At 36.6% G+C, this 12,552-nt stretch overlaps 1 pseudogene; it reads left to right on the top strand.

Annotated features, from left to right (window-relative positions):
- The first annotated feature begins 1,888 nt into the window (after positions 1-1,888).
- LOC140498335 (HAUS augmin-like complex subunit 2 pseudogene) lies at positions 1,889-2,532 on the top strand (annotated as a pseudogene).
- The last annotated feature ends 10,020 nt before the right edge of the window (positions 2,533-12,552 follow it).

Raw genomic sequence — 12,552 nt, 5'->3', positions numbered from 1 at the left:
CTTAAGAAGTAACATATTTATACTTCCATTTAAGGAAAAACACGTATTAATGCCTTGTATTTTTATGATAATGGCTGTACTTGCTCCTTAAAAGCTTAAAGCACAATTTAATTGTTATATCTTGGTTTTGAAAATCTTCCACAGGAGTTTTGCTCTGATGCCTTACTGAATCATGGAATTCTACACAAACATGTAGAATATGAGTCTACAACATCAACAGAGTCTAAACTTTAGCAAGTTCCACCAAGATTAAAGACCTTTCAAAGATGGACTATCATCCTAGGGCTAGGTTAGCCATTTGGAGAATCCTCCTTTGAAGATCAGTCATCAAATGAAGCACTGTTTATTTTTTTTCCTCTTTTATTTCTATTTGCACTTTGGTAAAAAATTAAGTTATCTACTTATATATGGAAATTATGTGGTCTTCATCTGTGAAGGTGGTATCCAAGCTTGAGGAAAATCACTGATCTTAAAAAATGTTAAAATAAGTATAGCTGAAAACATTGTCTAGTTTAACAGAGGTTGTAAAACAAATAGGATACTGACCAAGGAACACAATTTTAATACTTCCTATCAATTCAGTTAAAATCTTTGTCAGACATTCCAATATTCTTTTCCTTGCATGCTTGTGGATTAAAATATTTTAAAGAAAATTGATCATGTAATTATTATTGCTTAAACTTACCTTTGTTCTCACATTCTTGTCGAGTCACATTCTTGAATAGTAAGCATCACTGATTCAAAGATGTGTCAAACTTGTTATTTGATAGGAGTATGATAAGACTAATGGTGAAATCAAAGGACCTCTAAACCCTTCTATCTTTCTTTAACACAGAGAAGAAAAGTATATAGAGGTTAGGGTATCTGTTGCTTTAAATAACAATAAACCTCCAACTCTCAGTGAAATGAAGTTCCTCTTCTCTGACTTTTGCATAATACCCCACAGTACATTATTGTACTTTTCCCACCTCCAACCATTTGCCCACTCCAGGCCCCATTTCATTTTCTTTTAAATTTATTTATTTAAGTTTTCAACATTCATTTCCACAGAATTTTGAGTTCCAAATTTTCTCCCCATGTCTCCCCTCCCCTCACCCCGAAATGCCAAGCATTCTAATTACCCCTATCATCAATCTGCCTTCCATTCTAACATTCCTCCCTTCCCTTGTCCTCATTTTCTCTTTTGTCCTGTAGGGAAAGATAAATTTCTATACCCTTTACCTCTATTTCTTATTTCCTAGTTGTATGCAAGAACAATACTCAACAATTGTTCCTAAAACTTTGAGTTCTAAAATCTCTTCCTCTCTCCCTCCCCACCCATACCCACTGGGAAAGCAAGCAATTCAATATAGGCCATAACTGTGTAGTTTTGCAAATGACTTCAATAATAGCCGTGTTGTGTAAAACAATATATTTCCCTCCATCCTATCTTGCCCCCCATTTTTTCTATTCTCTCTTTTGACCCTGTCCCTCCCCAAGTGTGTTGACTTCTAATTGCTCCCTCCTCCCATTGCCCTCCCTTCCATCATCCCCACCCACTCTGCTTATCCCCTTCTCCCTCACTTTCCTGTATTGTAAGATAGGTTTTCATACCAAAATGAGTGTGCATTTTATTCATTTCTTTAGTCGAATGTGATGAGAGCAAGCATCATGTTTTTTCCCTCACCTCCCCACTTTTTCCCTCTACTAAAAAGTCTTTTAGTTGCCTCTTTTATGAGAGATAATCCAGGCCCCATTTCTTGAACAAATGACATATTCATTTTTTCCATTTAAATCATTGTCTTAGGTTGCTACCATCTGGATTCCCTTGAGTGTCCACAGTGGCTGCCCAGAGGCTGGGTCTCATTTCTGTCTGGCCCTCTGGTGGGGAAAGAGAACTAGTGGAGCCATGGTGGCTGCCAACACTTGGGTCCCAGAGACCCAAGTAGCAGGGCTACTGTTGTTCTAATGCTTAACCTCGGGCCTCATCACTCAGGAGACACTATTCATGTAAGAATGGTGCTCCATTTTTTGTAAACTTCTCCAGAATCAAGCAGATTAATTATTTGCAAGCTGAAATCAGACAGAAGACCTTGGAAATTGTACTCTTAACATTAGAAAAGGATACAGCAGATGTTGCTCATCTTTTCTTTCTAGCTCAAAAGTGTGAGACTCGGTAAAGCATGAATCAGCACTTGAAGACTGCACTGAAGGAGAAGAGGGCCCTCTGACAATGACTGATGAAGCTCCTGTGCCAGGAGAATTTGCCTATAGAAGCCATTTACCACAGGTATGTGGTACATTTGCTGGAGCTGGCAGTGACTTTCATTGAGAAACTAGAAGCCCTTATTGAGGCCATACAAAATATTCCTTGTTTAGATTCTAGTGTTAAAAATATGGATAGGGCTTTGACAAAAATAAGTGTCTTGGAGGGAGAGACAGAAGAACTGATAGAAAATATACTGAAATGGAAAGAGCAACAAAAGGAAATTTCATTTTCTTGTCACCAAAATGTTTTCTGGAGATCTCTTCAAAAAAAGCATGATACTGTAATCCTTCATCTACCTTTCCAGTCCACAACTCAGGGCCAGCTGATTCTTGATATCAAGTGACCACTGACTATTTTATTTTTGTTTACTTATGTGTGTGACTGATATCCTTTCATAGTTGACTACAATGGGAGAATTTACAGGCTTTCTTGTTAATTGTATTCATGAAACATCTTTTTCTTAGTTTTATTTGGGATTGATCATGACCAACACTGATTTTACCTCTTTTTCTTCCATTTGAATGGAATAATAGTTATTAACTTGAAGAAGTATGCATTTCATTCTGAACATGGCAAGGCAGCACTTACACATTTATATACAAATTACTACACTCACAACAGGCCAGCCAAAGTAGCAAAAATCTTTACAAACAAAAAAGCTCCAGAATTAGGAAAACTCCCTTAATCTGACATTACCTGGACTGCTTTTGGACCTCTTGCATGGGTCATCAGCAACCTCTTAGTCCCTGAGTGAGAAGAAAGGTTGAATAGATTTACGTTTGGCCCTGGCAGGTCTACAGGGAGAATTACTGAGGAAGAAAGCAATGAGAAACAAATGAGACTAAAAAAAAAGGGACAAAAAAGAGGTGCAGATAGTGAGAAATGGCACAAAGAATTGTATTAGACTACATGCAGTACTACTGGTGCCATAACTGTCCTTTCATATTTTTGGTTTTCTTTTTTGTTAAATAGAAAGGAATTGATATGCTTCTGGAGTTCTGATTCTGCCGTTTTTATCTTAGCACCCACTTACCCACATATGCAAAAGATTCCATTTATAAATATGCTAACTTTGTGTAAGCTCACAACACCTCCTTGTAGCATATGACTTTACCACACAATGTAAATTATGAAAAATTAGCAATTGAACCCAGTTACTTTTTTGAAAAGTTTTCCTGGTAAATTAGTGAGCAGTCATATATTAAAATCTAATGGTTTTTGTCATAATTATTTCTGTTGTTACTCATCTTAAAACTGTCAGTTGAATGGAACCAGCCTCTGACCTGTGGGTAACGAGCCAAACAAAGAAGGCTGGAGACAGGAGAGTCAGAAATCAAATAGAAGTTTAATTTCTAAGTGAGGGAAATGACTTTCAAGCAAGGACGAGATTTAGACACATGTACTGGGGCACTATCCCTAGTAGAGGGACCCAAGGCAGTGTGGGGAGATCTTGGTGTTATACTTATGTCTATGCAGTGAGCTGTAGCCCTGACAATGAGAGGTAACAGCAACAACGAGACAAGTTTGATTCATAGAAGGACTTCATGACCAGAACATGGGTACTTTTAGAGCTCAGAGAACACCTGGTACTGGTGAAAGTAATACAATATTTATGTGATTTTTCCGGAGGCTCAGTGCAAAGAATTATTGCTATGCCAAGCTCAGCACACAGCCTGCTTGCTGGACTTTACCTTTGGAAAGCATGGTGTCCCCTAATTTCTTTGTAAAACTAAACCCATTATTTCCAGAAATACTCTAACATCAATCTTTGTCTCTAACCATCATACTATCAGGACTTTCCTCCATGTGATTGAGATTTATTGTGTTAGCTGATTTTTATGTCTGTCCTTTGCATATCAGTTTCTATGTGTCTGTTCATTTGTTTTTAAATTTTTTGTTACTATTAACATGAACATTTCTCTATGCAAAGAAGAACAGCAAAAGAGGAAAGCATGTAAACTTGTAAATCTCTACTCTGTACAGTAATTGTGAACTTTCTTCCATTAGATTTTTGTCATCTCCCTTAGGGCAGGGAATTATTTTTGCCTTTCTTTTTATCCTCTGAGGTTAGCACTGTTCCTGTTATATAACAAGCGCCTAATAAATGCTTCTCAACTTGATTGTAAAAAAAAAAAAAATCAGTGTCTTGCTCTTCTTTTTTTGAGGCCCAAATCAGTTGCCATCCAATTCACTAAATGTTCTTTGATATTCTCAATGAAAAAAAACAATCCCCTTCCTCTGATATTTTTTAGATTCTAGAGACTTTTATTTGACTCTCCTTTGCCCCATCACATTCTACTTTAAATTATATTTGCTTATGGACATGGCACCATTCCCCTACACACTTGTAGAGAGGAGAAACTTTGCATTCTTTGTTTGCTACAGTTTCTCTCAAATTATTTCTCCATGGATTCGTATGAATGTGCATACATGGATATATATGTTCATATATTTGTATATATTTGTTCTTCGTTGGCTGCAAGCTGGTCCAGCCAGGTCTGTAAATGTTTAGTATTTTACTCATCCACAGGTATATCTTAAAAATTACTTTTAACATTTGTTTTTAAAACTTTGAGTTCCAAATTCTTTCCCTTCCTCCCTCCCTAATTCCCTGCCCTTTAGTACACAAGCAATTTGATATAGGTTATATATGTGAAGTCATGCAAAATATAGCCATAATAATTATGTTTTGAAAGAAAACAGACCAAATACTCAAGAAAAATAAAGAGAGTTAAAAACAAGTATGATTCAATGAGTACTCAGACACCATCAGTTCATTCTCTGAGGACAGATAAAATTTTTCATCATAAGTCCTTCAGGTGTGTCTTGGATCATTATATTTCTGACAATATTTCTGACAATAGTTAAATCATCCACAGCTGATCATCTTAAAATATTACTTTTTATTTTGTACACAATACATTTCACTTTGCATCAGCCCAGGAATGTCATTGCAGTTTTGTTTGTTTGTTTGTTTGTTTTTTCTGATAGTATGCTGCTCACCATTTCTTAGAACACAATAGTATTTCATCATAATCACATACCACAACTTGTTAAGCCATTCCCCAATTGATTCCCCGCTTGTTATATAACAGGAACAGTGCTAACCTCAGAGGATAAAAAGAAAGGCAAAAATAATTCCCTGCCCTAAGGGAGATGACAAAAATCTAATGGAAGAAAGTTCACAATTACTGTACAGAGTAGAGATTTACAAGTTTACATGCTTTCCTCTTTTGCTGTTCTTCTTTGCATAGAGAAATGTTCATGTTAATAGTAACAAAAAATTTAAAAACAAATGAACAGACACATAGAAACTGATATGCAAAGGACAGACATAAAAATCAGCTAACACACTATTTACCCCCAGAAATGAGCTGCTATAAATATTTATGTACATATAGGTCATTTTCCTTTTTTTACCTTTTCTAGGTACAAACTTAGAAGTGGTAGTGCTAGGTCAAAGGGTATACATGGTTTTATAGCCCTTTGAATATGGTTCCAAATTGTTCTATAGAATGGTAGAATTAGTTCACAACTTCAGCAACAGCCTCTTAATGTCTCATTTTTCCCACATCCCTCACAACACTTTTCATTTACTGCTCCTGTCCCATTAGATAATGTAATAAATATGAGGTAGTACCTCAGAATTGTTTAATTTTCATTTCCCCAATCAAGAGTGAATTAGAATATTTTTCATATGGCTATAGATAGCTTTGATTACTTCATCTGAAAACTGATTATCAGCTAATTGACCATTTATTAATTGGGGAATTGCTCTCATTTTTATAAATTTGACACGGTTCTGTATATGTTAAAGAAAGTAGGCCATTATTAAAAAAACTTGCTTCACTTTTTTTTTCACAGTTACTATTACTAACTGTTTCCATCATATTCCTCCCACCCATATGTATTCTATTCTCTCTCCACCTTCACATTGTCCTTCCTCAACGATCACATGGTGGTCAGAAGAAGTGATACAATGACACTCTTAAGGTCTCTCTCAAGAACTTTGGATTTCACTATGCAGCATGGGAGACATTGGAACAAGACTGCTCAGCATGGCGTGCCTACATCAGAAAGGTTGCTGTGCTCTATGAGCAGAGCAGAATTGAGACAGCACAAAGAAATGTAGAACACTCAAATTTGTAGTATCTACCCCCAAAATTCATATGGACTATCTGTGCCCAACCTGTGGCAGAGCATTCTGAGCTTGTATTGGTCTGATCAGCCACAATCCTACACACTGAAACTTCACTTTATCATGGTGATGCCATTTTGGTCCTCTTTGAAAATGAAGGACAACAATCACCACCTTCCTTAAGTATTTTGCTTCTGACTACTTGTCCTCCAATTTTTCCTCGCTTCTATCATGCTCCCACCACTTCTCCTATTCCTTTTTCCTTCTACTCTATTTTTAAAAATTAATTAACTAATTAATATTTAGTTTTCAACATTCACATCCTTAAGTTTTAAATTTTCTTCCCCTCCTTTCCTCCTTTCTCCCTCCCTCCACAAGATAGTATGTAATCTAATATGATTCTACACATAAATTCCTATTAAACACATTTTAACATTAGTAAAGTCGCATAGAACAGTTACAACATATTGGAGAGAACCTGAGAAAGAAAAAAAAAAACAAAACAAAACCAAAAAGTAAATAGTGTGTATGGCATTTTCCATCATGAATCCTTTGGAATTGTTTTAGGTCCTTGCATTGCTCAGAAGGACTAAGCATATCATAGCCAGTCCTTGCACACTCTGGCTTTTTCTGTGAACAATGTTCTCCTGGTTCTGCTCACATCACGCAGCATCAGTTCATACAAATCTTTCACAGATTTTCTGAAGTCTACGTGTTCATCATTTCTTATAGCACAATAATATTCCATTGCATCCATATACCAAAACTTGTTCAGTCATTCCCCAGATGATGGGCATCCCCTCAATTTCCAGTTCTCAGTCAACACAAAAAGAGCTGAGACACAATACATATTTTCGTACATGTGGATCCTTTTCCCATTTTTATAATCTCTTTGAGATACAGCACTAGCAATTGTATTGCTGGGGCAATGCCTATGCATATTTTATAGCCCTTTGGACAGAGTTTCAAATTGCTTTCCATAATGGTTAGATCAGCTTATAGCTCCACTAACAACGAATTAGTGTTCCAACTTTCCCATATGTTCTCCAACATTTATCATTTTTCTATTTTGTCATGTTAGTCAATCTGATAGGTGTGATGTGGTCCCTCAAAGTTATTTTGATTTGCATCTCCCTAATCAATAGAGTTTCAGAACATATTTTCATATGACTATGAATAATTTTAATTTCTTTGTCTGAAAACTGCCTGTTCATATCCTGTGACCATTAATCAACTGGGGAATGACTTGTATTCTTGTAAATGTAACTCCATTCGTTATATATTTTAGAAATGAGGCGTTTATCAAAGAAATTAGCTGTAAATTTTTTTTCTCAATTTTATGATTCCCTCATAATCTTGGTTGCAATAGTTTTGTTTGTGTATGAACTTTTCAATTTAATGCAATCAAGATCATCCATTTTGCATTTCATAATTTTCTCTGTCTCTTGTTTGGCCATAAATTTCTCCATTCTCCATAAATCTGATAGATAAACTATTACTTCCTGCCCTAATTTGCTTATACTAGCAGCCTTTATACCTAAATTCTGTACCCATTTGGACTTTATTTTGGCATGCAGTGTCAGATGTTGGTCTGCTGACCAGTTTCTGCCATATAATTTTCCAGTTTTCCCAGCAGTTTTTATCAGATGGTGAGTTCTTATCCCAGAAGTTGGGGTCTTTGGGTTTATCAAACAGTAGATTGCTGTAATCATTGCCTACTAGGTGTACCTAACCTATTCCACTGATCTACTATTCTATGTCTTAATCAGTACTAAGTGATTTTGATGATTGCTGCTTTATAATACAACTTAAGATCTGGTATGGCAAGCTCCCCATCTATTTTCCTGTAGGGTAAGATAGCTTGAGTGTGTATGTTATTCTCTCTTTCAGCCAGTTCTGGTGAAAGTAAGGTTTACTCACTTTCCTTCACCTCTCCTGCCCTTCCCCTCAATGGTAATAAACTTTTTCTTGCCTCTTTTATGTCAAATAATTTGCCTCATTCTATCCCTCCCTTTCTCTCTCTCCCAGTACATTCCTCTCTCACACACCTTTATTTTATTTTTTAGATATCACCACTTCATACTCAATTCACATCAGTACCCACAGTCTATATATGCTCCTTCTGACTCCTCTAATAATGAAAAAGGTCTTTTGAGTTACAAATATCATCTTCTCATGGAGGAATGTAAGCAATTTAACCTTATTAAGTCCCTTATGATTTCCCTTTCCTGTTTTATGCTTCTCTTGGGTCTTGTATTTGAAAGGTCTTTTCAGGTTCTCACTTTCAATGAGATAACATCCATTCAGTGAACAGGCCTCTTTAAGAAAGGGGTGGCTCCTCTAATAAAAAAAAGAAATCAGTCTAGAAGGGGAAGGCCTTCAGGGTTGCTTGCCAAAAGAGAAACAGTTAGTACTTACATTCATTCTGAGCAGGCCGGTGGCGGGGCAGGGGGCACAAAAAAAATAGCCATTAACTGGTGCTCAGAGTGAATGTAAACAGTATCTCTTTTTCTTTTGACCAGCAACACTGAGAGTCTTTCCCTCTCAGGTCTGTTTTTTTTTTTTTTCTTTAATTCAAGGGACCATCCCTTGACTCACTTCTTAAAGAGGCCACTTGACTGAATGGACATAATGTCACTCAAAGTGAGAACCTGAAAAGAGCTTAGCCTAAAAGGGTCAGGGTCTCTCATTGCATCCTGCACTATTTCTAATCATCCTGATGAATATCTGACCACTAAACCTAGATGATTCTGGAGGAAAAAGTGAGACTGGTGACCTTGCACAGCCCTCCCTCGTCTAAATCAAAGTCAACTGCAAATCATGTCATCATCTCCCTGATGTCAAGGTCCTATTCAAGAATGAAGGAGAAAACAACAAAAACCAACTGAATTTGAAAATGAAATATTCTATTCATCTATGGTGTTAATATCAAAAATGCTTTTTATCAAAAAAAAAAAGTTCACTGCCTCATTGAATATCCATTTTTCTCCTGAAGTAATTATATTCATTTTTCCTGGTTAGGTGATTCTTGATTGTAATCCTACATTCTTTGCCCTCAGAAATATCATATTGTAAGCCCTCTGATACTTTAATGTAGAAGTTGCTAAATGTTTTGTTATCCTGACTGTGACTTCATGATACTTGAATTGTTTCTTTTTGGAATTTGGCTGCATTATTCCTGGCAGTTTTCATTTTGGGATCTTTTTCAGGAGGTGATCAGTGAATTCTTTGCACTTGTATCTTAACCTCTGATTCTAAACTACCAGGGCAATTTTCCTTGATAATTTCTTGAAAGAGGATGTCTAGGTTCTTTTTTTTAATGATGGCTTTCAGGTAGGCTAATAATGTTTAAGTGATATCTCCATGATCTATTTTCCAGGTCAGTTGTTTTTCCAGTGAGATACTTCACATTTTATTTTATCATTTCTTGATTTCTCATAAAGTCATCAACTTCCATCTGCTCCATTGAACTTTTAACGAATCATTTTCCTCAGTGAACTTTTGGCCCTCTTTTTCCATTTGGCCAGTTCTCTTTTTTACAACATTCTTCTCCTCGTGGTCTTTTTGGATTTCTTTTCCCATTTACCCTAAATTCCATTAAATTCCATTTAGTATTTTTTTGTATTTCCTTTACCCCACTGTTGCCTCTTTTTTCATAGTTTTCTTGCATTACTCTCATTTCTCTTCCCAATTTTTCCTCTAACTTTCTTACTTGATATTCAAAATATTTTTGAGCTCTTCTATGTCCTGAGATAAATTCATATTTTTCTGGGAGAATTTGATTGTAGGAGTTTTGACTTGGTTGGTTTCTTCTGAGTGTCTTTTTATATTCTTTGTCACAATAATCATTTTCTATACTCAGAGTTGTCTCTTCTGTTTTTTGCTCATTTTCCAGCATATTACTTGACATTTAACTGTTTTTTAAAGTAGAACTATTGGGGTGGAGTCAAGATGGTGAAGTAGAAAGATACACCTACTCTAGCTCTTCCCCACAGCCCATAAAATACCTGTAAAAAAGGATTTCAAACAAATTCTGGAGCAGCAGAAGACACAAAATGACAGAGTGAAAGAGATTTACAGCCCAAGGTAGTGGAAGACTGACAAGAAAGGTCTATCTATCACACTGGGTGTAGAGCAGAGTAGAGTCCAGCACACAGAGCCCAACCCAGCCTTGGCCATGTGGCACCAGCGGGAACAGGACCAGAGCAGGTCTCAGGGGCAGAATCCCCCACAACAGCTGTGGTTCCCAGATTCCTCAACTCATAAACATCAAAGATATCTTCAAAGGTCAGTGAGAAAGCTTTTGCACCTGGTTGAGAAGGGAACAGGGTCCTCCCTTAGCCCTGGCCCCAGGCAGTGGTGACAGCAGTGGTAGGGTCCATTTTTGGAGTGCTCTGCCTAACAACCCTGGAGGAATTGAGCCACTGATCTGGGTCTCAGTCTTGAGTGGTGGCCCTGGGGTGAGAAAGAGTGCTGGTGTTGTGGAGCTGGTGGAGTGTCTGGAAAGGGAACCCTACTGGCAGATCCTGGGCAGAAAAGTGTTGGTAGCTTCCAGACCAGAGCACAGGCCAGGAGAGGAGAAATTACTCTCCCTTAATTGTGCCACCTTGGAGGAACTGAGAACTTACTCTCCAGAGTACACCGTCCTCTTGACAAAAGACTCAAAAGTCAAGTAACAGGCTGGGAAAATGCCCCAAAAAGGGGAAAAAACATAAGGTTATAGAAGGCTACTTTCTTGGTGAATCAGTATTTTCTTCCATCCATTCAGATGAGGAAGACCAATGCATACCATCAGAGGAAGACCTAAAAGTCAAGGCTTCTGCATTCAGACCTTCCAAAACAAATATGCAATGGTCTCAGGCCATAGAAGACCTCAAAAGAATTTTGAAAATAAAGTAAGAGAGGTGGAGGAAAAAATGGGAAAAGAAATGAGAGCAATGAAGAAAACTCATGAAAAGCGAGTCAACAGCTTGCTAAAGGAGACCCAAAAAAAATGCTAAAGAAAATAATACCTTTAAAAATAGGCTAAATCAATTGGAAAAAGAGGTCCAAAAAGCCAATGAGAAGAAGAATGCTTTAAAAAGCAGAATTATCAAATGGAGAAGGAAGTTCAAAAGCTCTCTAAAGAAAACAGTTCTTTAAAAGTTAGAATGGAGCATATAGAAGCTCCTGAATTTATGAGAAACCAAGAATTTACAAAACAAAACCAAAAGAATGAAAAAATAGAAGATAATGTGAAATATCTCATTGGAAAAACAACTGACCTGGGAAACATATCCAGGAGAGACAATTTAAAAATTATGGGACTACCTGAAACCCATGACCAAAAAAAGAGCCTAGACATCATTTTTCATAAAATTATTGAGGAAAACTGCCCTGATATTCTAAAACGAGAGGACAAAATAAATATTGAAAGAATCCTCTTATCACCTCCTGAAAGAGATTCAAAAAGAAAGACTCCTAGGAATATTGCAGCCAAATTCCAGAGTTCCCAGGTCAAAAGAAAATACTGCAAGCAGCTAGAGAGAAACATTTCACGTATTGTGGAAATACAATCAGAATAACACAAGATCTAGCAGCTTCTACATTAAGGGATGTAAGGGCTTGAAATGTGATATTCCAAAAGTCAAAAGAACTAGGATTAAAACCAAGAATCACTTACCCAACCAAACTGAGTTTAATGCATCATGGGGAAAAATAGGCTTTCAATGAAACTGAGGACTTCCAAGCATTCTTGAAGAAAAGACTGGAGTTGAACAGATAATTTGACTTTCAAACACAAGAATCAAGAGAAGCATGAAAAGGCAAACAGGAAAGAGAAAACATAGGGGACTTACTAAATTTGAACTTTTTACATTCCTACATAGAAAGATAATATTTGTAACTTTTTAAACTTTTTGCAGTATTTGGGTACTTAGACGGGTTATAGATAGATGGATAGATAGATAGATAGATAGATAGATAGATAGATAGATAGATAGATAGATACATACATACATACATACATACATACATACATACATACATACATACATACATAGGTAAATAGATAAAATTGACATACAGAGGGCACAGGGTGAGTTGAGGAATAGGAACTGATGATATCTAAAAAATATAAAATTAAAGTGTGAGAGAGGAATATATTGGAAGGAGAAAGGTAGCAATG

This window comes from Notamacropus eugenii, chromosome 4, assembly GCF_028372415.1.
Source record: "Notamacropus eugenii isolate mMacEug1 chromosome 4, mMacEug1.pri_v2, whole genome shotgun sequence".
Taxonomy (NCBI): domain Eukaryota; kingdom Metazoa; phylum Chordata; class Mammalia; order Diprotodontia; family Macropodidae; genus Notamacropus; species Notamacropus eugenii.
Note: the sequence above shows the minus strand (reverse complement) of the source record. Positions and strands in the feature narration are given on the sequence as shown.